General features: G+C 46.1%; 1 long non-coding RNA gene across 1 annotated transcript; it reads right to left on the bottom strand.

The window, feature by feature from the left end:
* Positions 1-1,744: 1,744 nt before the first annotated feature.
* Positions 1,745-17,180, bottom strand: LOC117197038 (uncharacterized). Its single transcript, XR_004477505.2, has 6 exons — positions 16,986-17,180; positions 16,741-16,810; positions 4,571-4,705; positions 3,302-3,689; positions 2,889-2,964; positions 1,745-2,512 (listed from the first exon to the last, which is right to left on the bottom strand). It is a non-coding gene; the product is annotated as an uncharacterized LOC117197038 (long non-coding RNA).
* Between the last annotated feature and the right edge of the window lie 3,180 nt (positions 17,181-20,360).

Genomic DNA, 20,360 nt, shown 5'->3' on the forward strand with positions numbered 1-20,360 from the left:
GCTGATGGGTGGGACTGAGTTCCCTCCCTGTTGGTTGTTTGGCCTGAGCCGACCTAGCACTGGAGCGTACAGGCTCTTTGGTGGGGCTAATGAGGGACTCCGAGAGGGCTCACACCAAGGAGTACTTCCTAGAACTTCTGCTGCCAGTGTCCTTGTCCCCATGGTGAGCCACAGCCACCCCCCACCTCTACAGGAGACCCTCCAGCACTAGCAGGTAGGTCTGGTGCAGTCTCCTTTGGGGTCACTGCTCCTTTCCCCTGGGTCCTGATGCGCACGCTACTTTGTGTGTGCCCTCCAAGAGTGGAGTCTCTGTTTCCCCCAGTCCTGTTGAAGTCCTGCAGTCAAATCTCGCTAGCCTTCAAAGTCTGATTCTCTGGGAATACTTCCTCCTATTGCCGGACCCCCAGGTTGGGAAGCCTGACGTGAGGCTCAGAACCTTCACTCCAGCGGGTGGACTTCTATGGTATAATTGTTCTCCAGTTTGTGAGTCACCCACCCAGGGGTTATGTGATTTGATTTTATTGTGATTGTGCCCCTCCTACCGTCTCGTTGCAGCTTCTCCTTTGTCTTTGTATGTGGAGTATCTTTTTTGGTGAGTTCTAGTGTATTCCTGTCAATGATTATTCAGCAGTTAGTTGTCATTCTGGTGCTCTCGCAAGTAGGAGTGAACACACATGCTTCTACTCTGCCATCTTGAACCAATCCCTAGGTGCATATTTTTATAGACAGTATTTTGGGCCTATTATTTCCCAGTAACTAGTCCCTAATCCATGTATTCATCTATATGCTTATTGCTGAAGTGAATGATTATATAACCCCCCCATCTTTTCCTTCTTCAGGCACATATCATTGGCGATATGCTGCCAATGAATTTGTGTTTTTGAGTAACTTGTGTTCTTTAAATAATGGATAAAACACTAGCAAATTAGAAGATTTCTGGGTTACCTTTAAGGTACCTATAGCATTGGTTCAGCTGTAAAATCACGGATTTGTTGCCTTTTGATTCTTTTTTTTTTTTTTCTTTGCGGTACACGGGCCTCTCACTGCTCTGGCCTCTCCGGTTGCGGAGCACAGGCTCCGGACGCACAGGCTCAGTGGCCATGGCTCACGGGCCTATCCACTCCGCGGCATGTGGGATCTTCCTGGACCGGGACATGAACCCGTGTCCTCTGCATCGGCAGGCAGACTCTCAACCACTGTGCCACCAGGGAAGCCCTGCCTTATGATTCTTTATCACAGAGTTCTTTTCTAGTGGTCATTGGGCGTGGGTGGGGTAGGGCGGGATTTAAGATCTTCTGCCTTGCTTCAGAGGGATGTGTTTAGGAACCACTGCTGTAAATCAAGCCTCCCAGGAATTGACTGTTTGAATATACATTTATCATGAATGATTTTCCTATAAATCAGTGACTCTCAAGCCTTTCTGCACATCAGCCTGTCCTGGGAAGTATGTTTAAAATATTGACGCAGGCTGCCCTGCTGGCGCAGTGGTTGAGAGTCCGCCTGCCGATGCAGGGGACACAGGTTCGTGCCCCGGTCTGGGAAGATCCCACATGCCGCGGAGCGGCTGGGCCCGTGAGCCATGGCCGCTGAGCCTGCGCGTCCGGAGCCTGTGCTCCACAACGGGAGAGGCCACAACAGTGAGAGGCCCGTGTACCGCCAAAAACAAAACCAAAAACCAAATATATATATATATATGCAGAGCCCAACTTCAGGTCGATTGAATGGAAACACCTGAAGGTGGAGACCAGGCATTGTGTTGTTAAAAACTATCCCAGGTGATTAAGAGGCTTAGTGAAGGCTGAGAATTCCTGTAAATGCACATTCTCTAGCTCTTTAGGTGTATAAAAGAAGCAGCAGCCACCATTATTACCACGGAACAGAAATCTTATAGAGATGAAAACATTTAAAGGGCATTTTTATTTTAAAGACATTGTTTTGGGAGAACTCACTGGTTAAAGGGCAACTAATTGCGTGGCAGTGATAGTAAGTAAGGAAAACAGTGTCATTTATACATGAAATCCTCTAAGTGTGTGCTTTCCACTTATGATTCCTATCATCGGATGCTCCCACTAGAGCTAGAGTAAGGGGAGGGGTGGGGGCAGGGAGAATGACAGATGAAGGGAACAGCAGGAGATGAAGCGGGCAGAGTATGAAACCAGGAGAGGGGGGTGACAGAGGGGAGTGACAGTTCCGAGGTCACGTGACCAGGGTCATGGAGCGCCAGCAAGAGGCACGAGGTAGGGCTGTGACAAGTGGGGAGAAATGTGACCAAGGGCATTGGCAGCAGTGGTGTAGGGGCTATGAGGCACAGGGACTAGGATTCAGAGGCCGGAGAGGCGACAAGAGAAGCCAGGAAGGAACTGGAGTCGGGGGCAGGTGTCCCATGGTGCCTCAGCCAGAAGGAGGTGGAGCGTCCGATCCCCAGACGGGAGCTTAAACACGGGGCTCCGTCCCATGAAACCAGCCGAGAGCCCAGCTCCAGGTGATAAGCACCGGAGGGGGCCAGAGCCTGCTGAGTGGTGAAATAAGAAAGATAACCCCAGAAATCTACAAAGGTCCCCTCCCGTGGGACATGCTTGGGACCAGAGCCTGCAGGTGCAGTGAAAGGAGACCTACTTCTCCGATTGTGACTGAGCAGAACCCTCCCAGTCCCAGCAAAGATCGTTTCCACCCGGGGAACCTCTGCTGCCATTAGCATCCCTTCCTGCTCAGCCGTTTACGTGTCTAGCTTCCCTCCGCGTGACTCCTGAGATTAAGGAGTGTGGTAACACACCTTTGCTAACCCTCTCCAAGACAGAGAGGGTGGTAGGGTTTCCTGAATTGAATAAACAAATGTTTGCACGTGCCTTTCATCTCCTAACGCATAACAGAGCAAGAGTCAAACTCACCTCAGTTACTCAGTGGAGCTTCTGGCTTAGGGATGTGCAGTCACGTGTGACCCCGAGGAGCACAGCCAGACTCATTCTGGAAATGATAGGAAAGCCTCAGTGATGCTGACAGTCTACTGGTGCACCTTGAGGAGATAAATTCCCTCCCAAAGGGGAAAAAGAGCTGTAGGGAGAGAATGTAGGTCAGTCAGCCAGTAGGGCAGTTATTCAAACTGGGTTGGACATCAGAATCACAGCGTTTCAAAAAACACAGATCCTGGGACCTACCCTCTGCGATTCTGACACAGTTGGTAGATCTGAGCCTGGGTGCAATGGAGCTGCTTTTAAAAAGCTCCCAGGTGATTCTGGGCACACACAGCCAGGTCTGGGAGCTGGCACTGCTGCTAGCCAGATGCTTCTACCCTGTGTCTCACCTCAGCACAGCCTCTGGCAGCATAGCCCACTTCCTCTGGCACGGGCTTGCTGGCAGCCTCGGGTTGCGGTGATGACAGGGCTTCCTGGGGCCCCCGAGTGCCACCCTCTTGCTTCCTACACCTTGTGAGGGCTCGCTCTGTGTTCACTCTCCTTGGACAGGGCTGTGTGAGTGCGAGTTCCTGGGCAGAATCTGTTCTTGGCCGATGCGTGAAACTCTATCACAACTGGCTCTGCTCCAGCTGGCTGTTTCTTGGCGCCAACTCAAGAATTCGGGCACGATGGAGGAGAATCCTTTCTTCTCTGCATCTGGGGATGAGTGTGCACTGCCCAGCAAGGGAGGGGCTGGCGCAAGAGGGTCTGAGGGAAGGTCAGCTTCCCCCTAGAGTCCTAGAGGGGGAAGGAGAGAGAGAGAGAAATTCATTAGTACCCATTAACATCTTAGTGTGGACTTGGGGACTTCCCTGGTGGTCCAGCGGTTGGGACTCTGTGCTTCCACTGCAGGGGGCACGGGTTCGATCCCTGGTCAGGGAACTAAGATCCCACGTGCCGCGAGGTGCGGCCAGAAAAAAAAGGAAAAGGAAAAGAAAAGGATTGTGACAAGCCTGAGAAAGGCCTCACGCTGAACTTTGTCTGGAATGAGGGGTAGCGATGGATGGTCTCCAAGGCCTCTTCCTACTCTGGCATCTGTTAGTTCAGTCACCGAATATCAATATTGATGCTCCCTTCCGTGTGCCAGGCACGGTTCTAGGCACCGGGGACACACCCAGTGAACAGGACAGAGAAGGCTCATCTCTGGTGGGGCTCACAGCCTGGTACCTGCCATTGCAGCTGCCTGAGGAAGGTGGTCCTTCGGGTGGCCACTCCGGGGGTGGGTGGACCACCGGACACTGGCTGAGACTCAGAGACAAGTGTCCCTTCCTTCCAGTCATCCTCAGGGCCTGCTCTGAGTGGGAGCAGATGCCAGGAACAGATGATGTCACACTCTGCACTGTGAGGGCCGCTCCTGGCTGGCTTCTGGAGCCTTGCGTCCTTGGAGAGATGGGGAGTGTTTCTGGGTGCTTCAGCCCCGTGGGCATGGCTGTCCCTAGATGCCCATCAGATTCAGAGACACTGGCTCTGGGGACGTAGGAGTCAACCTTCAGTGTTGGACTTAATGAAACAGGCTGAAGGCTGGAGAGACACTCAGAGGTCTTAAGGAATTAAAAATAGGAAAAATATCTGGGAATTTGGTGCCAGGTTTGAGTTTAAATAGATGGGTAATGTCATACCGAAGATTCTGGCTTTGGATTTGTGAAGTGTTGGATTCAATAGCAAGAATCTGTCTTTGGCTTTTACTGTGCAGGAAACTGAAACAGGCTAATATTGAAGGTATAAAGGGACCGTACAAATGGATGTCAGGAAACCTGGAAAGAAAGAAGAATGGCCAATTAGTGTATTTATATAGAAGCTAATTTTCGTATGAAAAAGTAAGAGATTCTTACTTGAGAAATTGAGTTACTAAGGGCCCACTTTGGTTATTTGCAGTTTCTCCTTCCTTCTCCCACGGAAAAATGATACAGTTTCTCTTCCTTTTTCTCATTCCTCACGTGCCTTCTCTTTTACCTCTCCCCTGACTCAATTCTGCAAATACCAGAGTCCAAAAAACTATTATGCTGCTACACAAAAGCGCCGGCTATTTGTAAAAGTCACAGGCTCACGTGGCTGGTGAGACTGGACGTTGGTCCCCTTCCCCTCCTCTGTCTGCTAACAGAATTGCACCCCATCTGCCCAGGAAAACGGGCTCCTCCGTGTTTTGAAGAACTCCAGAGGAGGAGAGGCCCTGATCTCCCTTGATAACTTATCCCAAGCCTGATATCCTCATTGGCAGAGATTATTTTCTAGCTTAAGTCACTCCTGTGGGAGCTGAAGCTCATTTCCTTTTGTTCTGTCCTCACTAGAGACTGTGAACAGCTGGTCTCCATCCTCTGAGCAATATCCCTTTAAACCTTGCAGGCCGTTGTGAAGTGGCCTCTAGACTTTCTCGTCCTCAGACTAAGAATCATAGCTTCTTTTCCCCATCCGTCGTGGGTCCTATTTTCCAGCCCCTTTCACATCTTTGTTCTTTGAATGCTCTCAGATTTTTCTAAGCTATTCCCCTTTGGAAGTTATTTGAAGGAAAACAACAGAAGGGTCTTTAGATGTACTCAGTACTGGCTGCCCTCTCACCTTACCACCAACCTTCTTGCTCCCACTGGCTGGGTGGCTTCTGGGTCCTTGACCCCCAGGCCAAGAGCATGAGCCCCAGCTCAGCATTGGGCTCACCTGAACTGAGAACGGTGCCTGTCCTTTGTCAGGCTCTCAAGGACTTGCTAAATGAACTCTTGTCCCTAAACTGTCCCATCCGGACTTCTCTTGGACAGAATGGGTAATCTAAGCCCTGACTGCTAATGTGAAAAATCCCTTTGTTTAAGAAAAGAAAGAAAAAATTAAGTTCAGAAAAGTCTAAGGGTGGAATTTCCTGGCAGTCCAGTGGTTGGAACTCTGAGCTCTCACTGCTGAGGGCCCAGGTTCAATCCCTGGTCGGGGAACTGAGATCCAGCAAGTTGTGCTGCACAGCCAAAAAAAAAAGAAAAAGAAAAAGAATAGAAAAGTCTAATGATTATGTTGAGAACAATGATGCCTTGGGCACCTTGCCTTGTTAGTGGGGGTGGGGTGGAGGTGGAAGTGACCAGTAAATGGAGTCAGGGGGCTCGGGTGCCCTAGGATGTGAGATTGAGGCCCCAGGGGGATGACTGGGGATGGATGAGGGTGGAGGCCTGTAGGGTAGTTAGAGGGACAGATGTTCAAACAGAAACTAAGGACTCTGCTTGCCAGACTTCAGGACAGAGTCTGGTGAAGGAGGCAGTAGGGAAAGTCTTGGGAAGTGACAGGTGTAAATGGGGACTGGGTAGCTCAAGGGACTCCGAAGTGGAGAGGGGGAGGGAGGGGGAGAGAGAGAGATTAAGTCTAAGGTGAGGTCTGACATCTCAGGATATAACCAGCAAGGACATTAATAAACTCCTTAGAATAGTGTTGGCCTGGAGTGAGGGTAAGGAAAAATTATTCAGAAAGAACTTCACTTCGTCAGAGATGAAGGGTTTAAAATGAGCTTTATTTAGAGGAATCTGTAGAAGTGAGCTAGGAAGTCAAACTGGAGATAACCAAGACCCTCAGGCAAGTTAGTTCAAGTAATTGGATGCTGTGTATATGTGACTTAACCTAATGAGTGCAAGAGCCATGCCTATGATGCAGTATAATCTCTAAAAAACAAAGCATAAACAGTTACATAGTTGTTATCATCTTTAGTCACCTGGGGCCATTTGTTCAAACAATGTGAAGATTTCCATACCCCTCTCTTGGTTTTGTTTTTTTTTTTTTTTTTTGGCCACGCACTCGGCTTGCTGGATCTTATTAGCCCTGACCAGGGATTGAACCCGTGGCCCCTACAGTGGAAGCTCAGAGTCCCTAACCACTGGACCACCAGGGAATTCCCTGGTTTTATTTTCTAAGCCTATAACATTGACAGACTTTCATATACCTTTCTTTATTGGTGGGGAATCTTCATCTTCTGAGAATGTATTTCATTTTGAGGAACAGTTAGATGTAATTGGAGCCAAGACTGGGGAAAAGATGAGTGATCAGGTTGGCAAGTGTTGAAAACTAGAGCCAGACAGAAGTTAGAGCTGTGAAAGTAGATTTTATTCAGGAATGATTGTAATAGGGGTAGAGAGACCTCAGTACAGAACTGGGCTCCATTCTGAATGGACAAGTGGGGATTTCTAGCCAAGGAGAAGGGTGGGGGTCAGTGGATGGAAAATTACTAAAATTATATCTGGGTAAAGGGGGATTCTGGCTACACAGACTTAGGATTCTTGCTGAAGGCAGACCAGGGTGATGTGATACCAAGCAGAGGAGATGAGAAATTTGATCCAATATGGAGGGTGATCAGATATTGAGGGTGAGGATCCTAGCTAAACTGATTTAGCAGGAATTTTGCTAAAATTGAGCAAAGTAAAGACTGTCCTAACATCCAAAGGTTGAGACCAAGCTGATAAGAAGGTTCAGAGGAGCCTGACTAAAGTTTGGTCAAGGAGGGCGTCTTGTCAGGTTTTTTCTTTTTTTTTTTTTAGTATCAAAAGTACTTTACAGGGAATTCCCTGGAGGTCCAATGGTTAGAACTCTGAGCTCCCACTGCAGGGGTTCCACCCCTAGTCTGGGAACTAAGATCCCGCATACTGCTCGGCGCCGCCAAAATAAATAAGTGAAAAGAAAAAGATTAAAAAAAAAGTACTTTGCAGGGGCTTAGTTTGAGTTGGAGCCTTGAACTAGAATTTCCTCTTTCTGCCATGCTGAGAATCTATCAGAGGCTTTGGAATTTCTTCATAAGTTCGATGGACTGTTTGACCTTGAGGAATGAATTTTGCATGAACAATGCCCCTGACGTCAAAGAAACCAATGCACTCTGTCATCCGTTGTGATTTTGCTACATCAGCGTTATGGGTCCTCCCAGGGGTTGGAGAGCCCCACTGTAGGCGCTGACACTCATTTTCCAGGTCATGTTGGAAAACACATGGTTCATCACCACTTACTCTATTCCTGAAGAATGTACCATTTGTTCAGCTGTCCTTAAAAGATAAGGACAAAAGAGGCATACATCTCTTCCATTTCTATCTATCACTCAAAAATGTGTGGTGCAATCTATATGCTCACGTTGTCTCTAAGGAAGAGTCTGTTTCTTTATCTAAATTTAACTCCTTAGCCTTCTTTCTCCCAGTCAGTCACCCATGTGAATTAGCCGAATTGCTGACTGCCTAAACATTTTTATTAATCTTATGGACTACTGCTTATGCATCAAGGATGCCTTTGCTACCTTTTAAACTGTTTCTGTTTAAAATGATTGTTCTATAACAAACTCCTTCTTTTTTCCAAATGCATCCTTTCAGAGTAATTTCATTTGGTATTTAGTATTCTTTGCATTCAGTGATTCTTATATATAGTTTAAACAGAAGTAAAATGTGTTTTACTTTGTGATCATAATTTGTGATCATAATTTCTTAATACTGATTGACCTATCTTGAGGGAGTAAGGTAGGAAGTGGAGAGTAGAGCCAGCTTTTGTTGAATTGTTACTAGAAGCCAGGAACAAATTATTATCTCATTAAAACTTTACAAAAACCTAGGAGGTAGATATTATTATTCCCTTTTGGCAGAAGAGAATAACTGAAACTTAGATTAATTGCTCACCTAAAGTCACACAGCGAGTTAGTGGTAGGGTCAGGGAGCTAACTCAGGGGTTCTAAATTCTAGGAAAAACAATCTAGATGTTTTAGACACCAAGAATCCAGTTCTCAGTGTACTATATTGTCATAAAAACGGTCTGTCTTGTGGTGTAAGGAAGCTGTTTCCTCTGTCTTCCACAGACCCAGCCTTCCCTAAAATGGCATCTAATGGTCATTCTAGAGGCAGGCATTTGGTCATCTGTTAGTCCTGTCTTCCAATCATTACAACTTTCTTCTCAGGACTGATTTTTCATGCTTTTGATAATCCATGGTACACTTTTTTGGAATCTCCCCAATACATTCACAGTTGCTTTAAAAAAAACCCCAAACATCAGGGGCCACAACAGAGTGAACTCTTCTTATAAAGGTCAGGTTAACACAGAGGACAGTAGTGTGGTTACTTATTGCATGAGGGTGTCATGCTCCTGTTAGAACGTTGATTTCATGTAGACACTGCCTCCAGTCCTACTAGCATTGTACTGCTGACTTATATACAAATATGCAAGTGCGTGTATGTGTGCATTGGCACACACAAACATACTTATCTACTGTGTGTGTGTGTGTGTGTGTGTGTGTGTGTGAGCTTTGGCCCCTGTATCTTTTTCTGCTATTCCTGCTCTTACAACACATGAAGGAAGAATAGAAACCAGCCAGAGGCAGGGTGTTTTCGTGAAGGAAAATGCATGTGGGAAGGCTTTGAGGAAAGGGAAAAGAGGGTTATAGTAGATATTTGTTAGCTGGGGGAGAGTGGCTGACGACAGTGTTGAAGAGGCAGACGGGCACCAGTCGACTCACTTGATCCTTACACCAATCCTATAAAGCAGGTACTCCTAGTATCTGCTATTTACTAATGTGGAAACTGAGACCCAAAATGTTAAATAACTTTCCAAGCTAGCTTACTGAATAAACATTTGTTGAATGAAATAAAAAGCACTAACTTCATGGTGTTGATTTGAACTTGGGGACATTTTTATTCCTCGGCATGCAATTGGGTTGATTTCTGCATTCTGCTTTAAATGCCTTAAAGTCCCTTCAAATACCTTAAGGTATAAAAATAGGAACTGATGAACGCACCCTCTTTCTCCATGATTTTTGTTTGAATGTTGTTTTACTTCTCCTCTGTAAATGGATATGATATGAACTCTTAGATTCTGGAAATAGCAATGCCTTAATTTCCTAAGCCACAACGTCTCAATTCATACCTAGTTCTGTCTTTAGCAGTAAATCCTGGCTCCGCCATCACTTTGGGCCATTTACTTAAACACTCAGTGCATTAAAGAACCAATCAGGTCCGATAAGCAAGACACTGGGGTAAGGGATGCTCTGTAAGCTGTCAGAACCTGTTAGAACACTCCACAGATTCCAAGTCTGAGAACTCCACTATGGTACAAAGAGAGAGCCTGATATAACTTGCTTTGGGGGACATTAGTCATGACTTTACATACATTTAAGTACTTTAAGTGAATATCTTTAAAGTACAAAATATTCCTTTAAAAAGGACACCTTGACATCTTCCTCTTCATTTCATTTCCAATCCATCATTCACTCCTATTGGCTTTACTTCCTGTTTCTGGAATCCTCCTGTTTCTCTCCCTCTCTGTCTCACCACTCTCGTCTTGGCTCTCATTATTTCTTTTTATTCTTTCTTTCTGGTTTTTTTTGGCCGGGCCATGTGGCTTGTGGAATCTTGGTTCCCCGACCAGGGATCGAACCCATGGCCTCTGCAGTGGCAGCACAAAGTCCTAACCACTGGGCTGCCAGGGAAGCCCCCTTGGCTCTCATTATTTCTCACATGAATTGCTTCAACGGCACTGGACTCGTTACCTTTCCCCACTCTGATTCCTTCCCTCTCATAACCCCACAGTGTGGTATTTGACGATGTCCATCTCATCATGAGAGGTCCTCCCCTTCCATGGCTTCCTGTTACCCTGATGCTAAGGACTCAGATCCGGAAACCATCCTACAAATCCCTGCACGTGGGCCCCCCTCCCCCTCCAGCCTCATCCTGCCCCCGCCCCATGCTTCTTGTGCCCTGTGCTCCCCCGCATTGGCCTTCTCAGGGGCCCTTTAACCATCCATGCTCTCCTTGCAATATTGTTTCCTTCTCTCCTCTCCTGATGCCAGCACTCCTCCACATCTCAACTCAGGGGTCACTCCCTCAGGAAGCTCTCCTTGACTAAGTCAGCGTCCTATACCTTTCGAAGTTGCAACTGTGTGTGATTGCAGATTAATGTGTATCTTGTCCATTAGAATTTAAGGGGACCATGGCTTCTGTTTGTTTGCTCTCGACGGTACCCATAGTGCCTAGCCAGAGGGTGGCACAGTGTAGGGGCTTAAAAAATATTTGTTGAATAAAGTGTGCAAAGCCTTAAAAGTAACTATGCATTTTGTGCCATTTCATTAGAGTAAAATGTGGCTCATTTTAAGTGCTTTTGAGACACTCCCCCATCACAGCAGCATGCTCTGGTGGGTAGGCTGCTGCACCAGCAGCTAGAAGCCCTGGTAAAACCGGACCGTCTCCAGCTTCCTTGCCTGCCTTGAAGGCCTGGTGAGGAAATGTACTACGTGAAGCGCTTCCTAAGCTGGAAAGTTCTTTAGGAATGCAAGATGATATTGTAAGTCAGATTCAAGAGCTGAATCACTCCAGCTGACTTGAAGACATTCTCGTGGACGATACTGAAAATTAGAATCTACATTGTCTTGAGTGAGCAGAAAAACACGGTAGGATCTGTGGACCAATGTCTCTTTTTCGTAAGTGAAAGCCAGAAATAGAACAAGTTACCAATGTTAGAGTCACACAAAAAGCCATTATTTCCCCGTGATAACTGTTGTACCTTGAAATGCAGTGTGCTTCTTTCAAGTGTGTCTTCTCCCAGGAGTAACCCCTTGTCTCTGCTCTTGTCTGGGGACAGGATGCAAAGGGGCCCCATTCCAGCAGCCATTCTGTGGGACTCAGGACCGCACTTACAGGGTCGTGACCCCTGAGACTGGGCCATGGGGGCAACAGGGACCACGGAAGGCTGTTTCTGCAAAAAGAGCGAGCAGCTGTGCCAGCTTTGGAGAAGCTAGAGATCAATCCTTATATGGGCTGGAGGAACAACGGGAGGGGAAAGAAGGGAGCAACAGAAAGACGAGACAGGCCCAGGTAAAGGTTTGATTCTCTGACTGTTGCATTTAATAACATTGACATTTTAAGGGCCAGGGAGAGGGTGGGGGGCTTGAGTGGGTGACTCAGTTCTTGGGTTTCCTGCTGCCATTGTGGGGTTCTGGGCTATTTTCTGCAAGGCTGCATGAATACAAGCCTTCCCCTGAGATGATGTCAGAAACTTAAAGTAACAAGAAATAAAGCTTTTATAGGCAAAGGGGTGGAGGTGGAAAAAAATCCTATCTCTTGGACCCACGATGCCCACCCATTTCTGAATTGGTTAGGGAGGACTTTTCCTGGGACACTTGTTTTCCTCATATGTGTGTTGCTCTCTGGGTTCTTTGGAACATAGGGAGACCAGACCCTAGTTTCTGGCCACTGGACTTTAAATCTAGGCAAGTCAGATATAATTAAGGCATCAGAGGGCCTGGTAGATAATAAATAGTGTGAAGACTGTGACCAAGAGACTGTGCAGTTTTACTTGACAAAGTTACACAGGTACTAAGAACGGTACTTAGACCAAGACGAAGTGTCTGCAGCTGATGGGAACCATGCTCACTGAATTGCGTTGATGATCCCTTTCCGTGTCAGCGGCTGACCTTCTGAGCATCTCAGTCAAGTATTTAACTTCCCTGAGTTTCCACCCATCTAGTTTCCCGAAGGAGACAATGCAGTGTGTCTCAGAAAAAATGTTTCAGTATTCTCTTAGGAGAATGTAAGCATTATTACAAGGATTGTTCCTGGTATGGACGGTGATAGTGATGACGTGTTGATTCAGGACTAAAGAACATCCTACCCAGTGGCTATTCATTTGAAGGAGGAAAAAAATCCATCCTAGACCACTCCACTGCCCCATTGACCTTGGGTCATTTATCTCTTTACTCTCCCTTTGCCCTCCTTCCCCCAAATTCTGTAACCAGCAGGGGCCCGGTCTCCCTGTCTTTGAGAAAGAGGAGTGGACGGAGAGGGTGAAATTCCACAGTTCTGAGGTTAGAACCCCGGTAGGCCCCTTGAAGAACTCTCCGTCTATAAGATTAGTTGAGAAGGAGATGTGACAGATTGTTAGTAGCAGGGCTTCTTTTCTGATTTTGTTTTGTTTTGTTTTTGGCCTTGCCGCTTGGCTTGTGGGATCTTAGTTCCCCTACTGGGGATCGAACCTGAGCCCCTTCCAGTGGAAGCTTGGAGTCCTAACCACTGGACAGCCCTGGGGGAATTCCCAGTACCAGGGCTTCTTTATAGACTTCTGAAATAAAAAAAATGTTTACATATTTGTTGTTTTTAGGAGGGAATTTATATACTTTAACATATCATTTCACAAATTCTGAGAATAAACCTGTTTTCCTATATTCAGTCTAAATACGAATGGGTCATTGGTGGAACAGAAGTGTCAGGGAGAAAAACCTTTTTCTCTATCCTGTTTAGTGTTTTTCTTGGGGGCCTGCAAATTAAATCGACAAAAGACAAGTTAGCAAGAGAAGAAAACAGATTTAATTACCTACTTAGGCAGGGGAGTTCACGAGGAAATGTGACACAAGGAGGTGGTTAGATTTTAGGGCTTCTACACCATAATCATAGGGGATGGGGAGGGGCAAAGGGGCACTTCTGGGAGAACAGATGACTTTTTTGTAAGATAAATGCGCTCATAGGAGAAGAGATAGGAAATATGGTAGTTTTGTGACACTGTCTGTTTGGGTGAGGTGCTTCTGTCTCTAGAATAGATTCGAGTTGCTCTCTGGAAAGGGATTTATGACAAACAAGTTCTTCGGGAAGGCAATGCTTTTAGGCAGATAAGGGGTTTCAAGAAGGCAAATGTCTTCAGCTCAAAATAATTCTTATGCCAAAGTGGCATATTTTCAGGTGGCAGGTCCTGTTCCCCATCATTTATGTCCCGAATTCTAATACTACAAATTCTCTGTTCAAGACTCTTCAACAGGGCTTCCCTGGTGGCGCAGTGGTTGAGAGTCCGCCTGCCGATGCAGGGGACACGGGTTCGTGCCCCGGTCCGGGAAGATCCCACATGCCGCTGAGCGGCTGGGCCCGTGAGCCATGGCCGCTGAGCCTGCGCGTCCGGGAGAGGCCACAACAGTGAGAGGCCCGCGTACCGCAAAAAAACAAACAAACAAAAAAACACTCTTCAACAGCTTCTCATTTGACTTAGCATAAAACCGGAGTCTTTACCACGGCCCCCCTCCTCCACCCTCACCCCCACCCAATGCTGCTCTTCAAAAGGGATGGAGTGGGGAGCGGGTCTTGATTCCAGACCACATCAGTCCTCTTGCCACTGGGACGGCTCCTCCCCAGGGCTTCCCGGACCTCCAGGGAAGGCGAGGCCTGGAGGATCCCATTCTTGTCTTTCCACTTTCTTCTTAGCACCTCTCACATCTGATGTATATTTACCTATTTAGTGCATGGGAAGGCAAGGTCCCTGAGAAAAAGGGCTTTGTTTTGTTCACTTCTGTGCCCACACTGCCCCGCCCCCCTGGCACATAGTAGGCCCTCAAAAAATTGTGAGCAGGGCAGACTCTACTGCTGTCTCTCAATAGCTTACTGTTTAGAGGGAGACTCAATAGGAAAAGGGTACCTAATCTCTGGTGCAGTGCGTGCCAGGGGGGGCAGCAGCTCTGGAGCAGGTGCCTGGCTTGCCCAGCGCGAGGCTTCATGAGATTGCAGTGAGGGGTGGGGGGGGGCTGAGTAGAAGGAGTATATCTTCGGTCTTCCCACCTCTCCAGGTTTCTAGAATTAGGCTGAGTGGAGGCACTGCAATACTGTTCCCTATGCAAGACCACTTGTTATGAATCTTTTGTCTGCTTTGATTTAATTCCCGGAAGATTCAAGTATCATTTTGTCAGTGTAAAAAAGAAGTTCTTGTCTGTGTGCTATTTGTATGAACTCCCGGGGTGGTTTATATGAATGAGGATGAAGATGTTATCAGTCGGGGGTGTGGTGGATTGTAACCACCTGCACTGACATCTCTCTTCTTTCTAGGTAGCATTCTTTCTCCTTCAGCAAACTCCTCTGTTACTCCATGGGGTGCACAAGCTAATAAATTATTCTTAAGCCAGCCTCAATTGGGAATCTGTCCCTTGCAAATGACAGACTAGTACAGGGACTATATTATGTTGACAGTGGGTTCATAAATGGATTGAATGAAGATAGCTCCTTCTGACATTTGTCTGTTCTCCTTAATATTTAGTATGACATTTAACACAGAGTAGGTGCTCAAAAAATTAGATGACTTGATATCCTTAACACACAAACACATACACAAAGAGAATAGAAAAGTATATTTTGACCAAAGCTGCAATCTTGGATGAGTACTGATTAGGAGTGTTTTGTTTTCTAGTGTGGTATTACTATCAAAATTCAGTGATGGCAGAATATGTACTCCTAGAAGAATCGTTTCTCATTTTATATTGGCTAAGACTATCTTTCATTTGCTTGCAAATAACCATCTTACAAAAAAGACCAGAAGATATAACCTCAAAATGAATTCCCAGAGGGGAAGAGATGCAGTTTGATGGGTATAATAATAACAGTAACAAGAATTACAGCACAACATTGACAACGTAAAGGGGTTTAAATGCTTTACATAATCCTTTCACTGAGTCTTCACAGTTATCTGTCCTGTAGAAATTCTCATTCCCATTTTACCGAAGAGGAAACAGAGTCTTATAGAGATTGATTTAAATGAAAATTGGAGCTAGAGCCTAGAGAATAGGCTGGAATTCCTGCTGGGCTCCCTCGGGAGTTGTCCCTATTGCTGGAGGAAGATCACTGACCTCTCAGGGCCTTCTCTGAAGATTTGAGATTGTTTTGCCATCTCAAAGGCTTAAGGAGATTTATCATTGTTTTTAAAGTTTCTAATACGCTCTAGGTACCCGTTCAAAAAGTTTGGAGGCCCTGATGCTTTCCAACCCCAAATGGCAGGAACAGCTCTCCAAACCCGAATCCAAAACACTTTACATGTAGGGTGACTTGTGTTACAGGGCAAATGCCCTGATAAATGAGGTTCATCAGAAAATTCATCAAGTTTCCTTTTCTCCAGCTTCTAACTTCAAAGGCCCTCATAGAAATGAATCCGTAAATGCCATGTAGACTTTCAATAACATTCTGCCACCAGAAATGGCCCAGTGAGATGTGACCGTCCTCGGACACTTCTTGCACCTTCCTGATTTCTCCAAGTACTTCTTTTTCTAAAATTGGCTCACTTACTTTCCTTCCAGACCAAGCTGGGGGGTCGACGGTGGGGAGGACTTATATTATCGGAAATCCCGAATCAAGCACCAGGATAGGCAAATTTCACTTTTCTTTCCCTCAACTTTGAAATCGTCTCTCGTCGGTGTATCCGGCTGTGATAAGCCAGCCTGATTTGGTGGTGGATTGGTATTGGGATGAGCCAGGTTAACTTAATCTCCTTTTAAGTAACCGAGAGTTTTGGGAATATTGACTGTGAACATTCAGACAGTGTTATTGTAAAGACACTTTCTCCATGTCCTGCTAGGAAACACGGAGCCCTCGCCTTCCAAGGTGGAGTTAGGAAGATTACGGGCGGACCCATATGCACGGTTATGATCAAGGATTCGAGTGTATTGGCCCGTCTACCGCACCAAAGAAATCCGGATTCTTAACACAACTGGGGTTTTCCGGGTGCGCCGAATGTGTGGGAGACTTGGGTGTCAGGCACCGTTAATGGGCCATGACCGATGGGAACATTTCTGCCTCTTTCATCTTCACGCTGAAGGTCCCCCCCCCACCCCGCCCCAATGAAAATGTGCTAGGAGGAAAAGGAGTTGGGATAATAATTTCCTTTCTTTTCCTCCTGTTGGCTTCTGCTGGCAAGTTGTCCTTTAATAAAAAGCACGATGGGCAAGTGTGAGAGCGTCTAGCTTGAAGCTGGAGACAAAACCCCACCGGGGAATGCCAGACCGTCCACCGGGGGAAACTGAACACCGACTACCTTCCCCACCCAAGGCAGCCTCCTGCCCACCGCTACTCACCGGCTGCACTGGCTCTTCGAAACCTCGAAGCTGAAGATTTTCAAAGAAGGAGGGTGAGTTGCTGCAGCTGCTGCATCAAACAAAAGCAAACAGATTAAATTAATTTAGGCTTCAAAATCAGTCCCATTCTCTAATTCATAAAATACTTCAAACACGGAGAGAAATGTCATCTCCCAGATGATTGAGGCTAATCCACTTTATCTCTTTTTTTCTCTCGCATTTGAATGCAAACCATCAAGACATACCTCGCCAGTCAAAATAAACTCATTCCAAACGCTTCCGTCAGCTTTTAATAAGTCTTCTCGGCTCCGTACACAAAACAAACTCCTGTTTCCACCGAGCTCAACGGGCTGTGTGCAAAAAAAAGAGGGACAGTGTACTCATTACAGTCTGTTAAATTGCCAACACTCGGCAATTAAAAGGTATGGCCCCGTGGAAACACTGCAAAACAGCAGTTAGTCTCATTGTCTTCTCATTAACAAGATTGTTATTTTAGCTCTCCAGGTACCAGGCTTCAGAAACAAAACATTCTTGGCTCCTGGGGAACTCCAGGAAAACAGGGAGTTGTTGACAGCTAGGACTTGTGGAAAGGACCGTTTATACTATAAATAAATTTGCACATCCTTGTGGTTGCAATAAATACACTTCCACACCCATTCTATTGGACTAGATGCAGAAACCGTTTACAGGGAAGTCAAAAAGTCTTGCCCACAGCAAACAACACTTGTCCTACTTATGAGGTCAAAGCGGGTGCTGCTGAGTAATGAATGCCTCCCCTCGGGACACAGAAATTTGGATTTTTTCCCTGCAAACAGGCTCTGTGGTCGACGCCACAGGCGCAGGGCTGGAAGGGATCGTGGAGGCTGTTATTTGTGCTGGGCCTGAGCTCCTCACTGCTTGGCAATCATTTAAAAAATGATGACCCAAATCTTTGCCATTCGCCAAGTGTGAGTACTTTGTGGTGAAGAGGAATGCAGCTCTTTGATTCCTGCATTCCTCCCCGTTTCCCTGTGTGGGTGGAAAAAAAGGCCAAGAATGTGAGTGATACAAAATCTCTTATGTTCTAAAGAAACCAAAGGAAGCAATGTATCTTTCCGATTCTGCCAAGATATAATTTTAAGTTTGATGCCCATGTGATTTTTCTTTCATATGATTGAGACCTTCATGGTTTTCCTTATGACATCAACAGAAAATGTAGAACACTGATTTTCTTTTTAAGTGAATGGGGTGGGGGGAAAGTCCCTTTTAAGAGACTAGGCACAAGGGATGTTTTCCTAATTATAAAGACAGTATTTACTGTAAGATTAAAAGTATAACTGCAGTTGCTTAAGACTTGAACAGTTTTCAGGGAAAAAGCCCCTAAAGTTACTTTCTCAGTAAATTTCTCAGGGGCCTATTGTTTATTTTACCCCAGCCATAAATTTCCTCTTAAATGCAGTCTTTTGCATTGACATTAGGTGGTGAGAGACCAAGATCATCTTGCAGTTTTAATGATATGCTGGTTTACACTTTAATGGCCAACTTCCATTTTTCAGGATTTTGCTAGATAAGACCGTACAATGCTTTGTTAATTAAACTTGATCTTAGGAAACGTGTACATTTCATACAAAATAAACACATGCCCTGAAATTGGTTGTTTTTGATGAAAGGCCCTCCCTAGAAATATCCTGTGTGGAGAGAAAAATAAAACCACTTTCAGCTAGAGAGAACCAAACACGAAATACCTTGAAAATCTGATGTTTTGCTCCTTATTAAGTCAGATTTAAGAGCATTACTAAGTTATACAGCCTGACTGATATTTTCATTTTTTGGAAGAGGGACAAGTCTGGGCATTAAATGCGTAACAGCAATTATTATCTGCGTGTGGGTTTAATTAGGAAAGAAGTCAGGTTTTTATTTTTCATAATTGTCATCGTCATGACCCAGTCTCCATGTCAAGCTTGGCGCTGAGCGGAAAGGCTCACAGGACCTCCAGCCCTCCCAGGCTTCTTGCCTCAGCGCACTCCCTTCTCCTTGCCCAGTATTTCTTCTTTTAGCTTCTAGTGGGACCTTCTGAAAACTGATTATTTGGAGGAACTTAGTAAGGCTCTTAGGGAGAAGAACAACTTTAATGAGTTCTAGGAGATAGGAATCCTCAAGACCCAGGACTGAAATCCAGTCTGGGGAAATGTGATGATTCCTTTTGCTCTGACTACAGCTCCGTGCATCAGGGTAGAATATCTATGCAAACACCAGGGAGGGTTGTTCCAATTTCCTGTAGTCTCTTTGTGTGTGTGTGTGTGTGTGTGTGTGTGTGTGTGTGTGTGTGTGAAGAACTATAGTGAATCCGATGGCCCTCTTTGCCTCTCTTTAATGTTAGATTGTTTAGAACCTGCTTTCTTCCAAAATGGATTTGAGGCAGCTTCCAAAACACACAAAAATCAAGAAAACAAGAAAATAAGTCTAGAGCAAGATTTGGGGCTTTTGTGGGCCCTCCCTGGCAGTCCAGTTGTTAAGACTCTGTGCTCCCAATGCAGGGGGCCTGGGTTCCATCCCTGGTGGGGGAACTAAGATCCTGCATGCCCCACGGTGTGGCCAAAAAATTAAAAAAACAGAAAGAAACAAACAAAAAACTGAATCACTTTGCTGGACACCTGAAACTAACACAACATCGTTAAAAAGAAAAAAAAAAAAGATTTGGGGCTTTTTGGCCCACACAGTTTCTGCTACAAGTATCAACTCTGCTGTTGTGTTGCCACAGCAGCTGTAGAAAATAGTCAAGGGGTCTATCGTGTTCTCTGGAACCATAAACAGGCAGCAGGCGGGATTTGCCTGTGAACTGCTGTTTTCCGACCCCTGGTCTAGACTCAGAATGTTAAAATTAAGTAACGAAAATATATTAGGGTGAACTGTATAACTGAAGGGCCTGCATAATTGCTCAATGGGGTCTAAATTCAGCTGTGAGTTTCCTAAAGGTCAAAGCGAAGAGGAACGCTGGCCTTACCTTTATTATTATTTTTTAATTAATTTATTTAATTTATTTATTTTTGGCTGCATTGGGTCTTAGTTGCTGCACACGGGCTTTCTTTAGTTGCAGTGAGCGGGGGCTACTCTTCGTTGCGGTGCGCAGGCTTCTCATTGCGGTGGCTTCTCCTGTTGCGGAGCACGGGCTCTAGGTGCGCGGGCTTCAGTAGTTGTAGCACGTGGGCTCAGTAGTTGTGGCTCGCGGGCTCTAGAGCGCAGGCTCTGTAGTTGTGGCGCAAGGGCTTAGTTGCTCTGTGGCATGTAGGGTCTTCCCAGACCAGGGCTCGAACCCGTGTCCCCTGCATTGGCAGGCGGATTCTTAACCACTGTGCCACCAGGGAAGTCCCAGCCTTACGTTTAAAAATCTCACTTTCCACGAGATGAAAGCACACCAGCTGCTCTGGAGGAATTCTGGCCTTGTGGTTTTGATCATTTCCTAAAGACCTGAGAAAGGGGCGTTATGTGGTATAAGGCAGGGGTCCCCAACCCCCAGGCCGCAGACCAGTACCGGTCCGCGGCCTGTTAGGAACCAGGCCGCTCGGCAGGAGGTGAGCGGAGAGGGGCCAAGCGGAGCTTCTTCTGCCGCTCCCCATCACTCGCATTACCGCCTGAGCCAT

This window comes from Orcinus orca, chromosome 2 (assembly GCF_937001465.1).
Source record: "Orcinus orca chromosome 2, mOrcOrc1.1, whole genome shotgun sequence".
Classification (NCBI taxonomy): Eukaryota; Metazoa; Chordata; class Mammalia; order Artiodactyla; family Delphinidae; genus Orcinus; species Orcinus orca.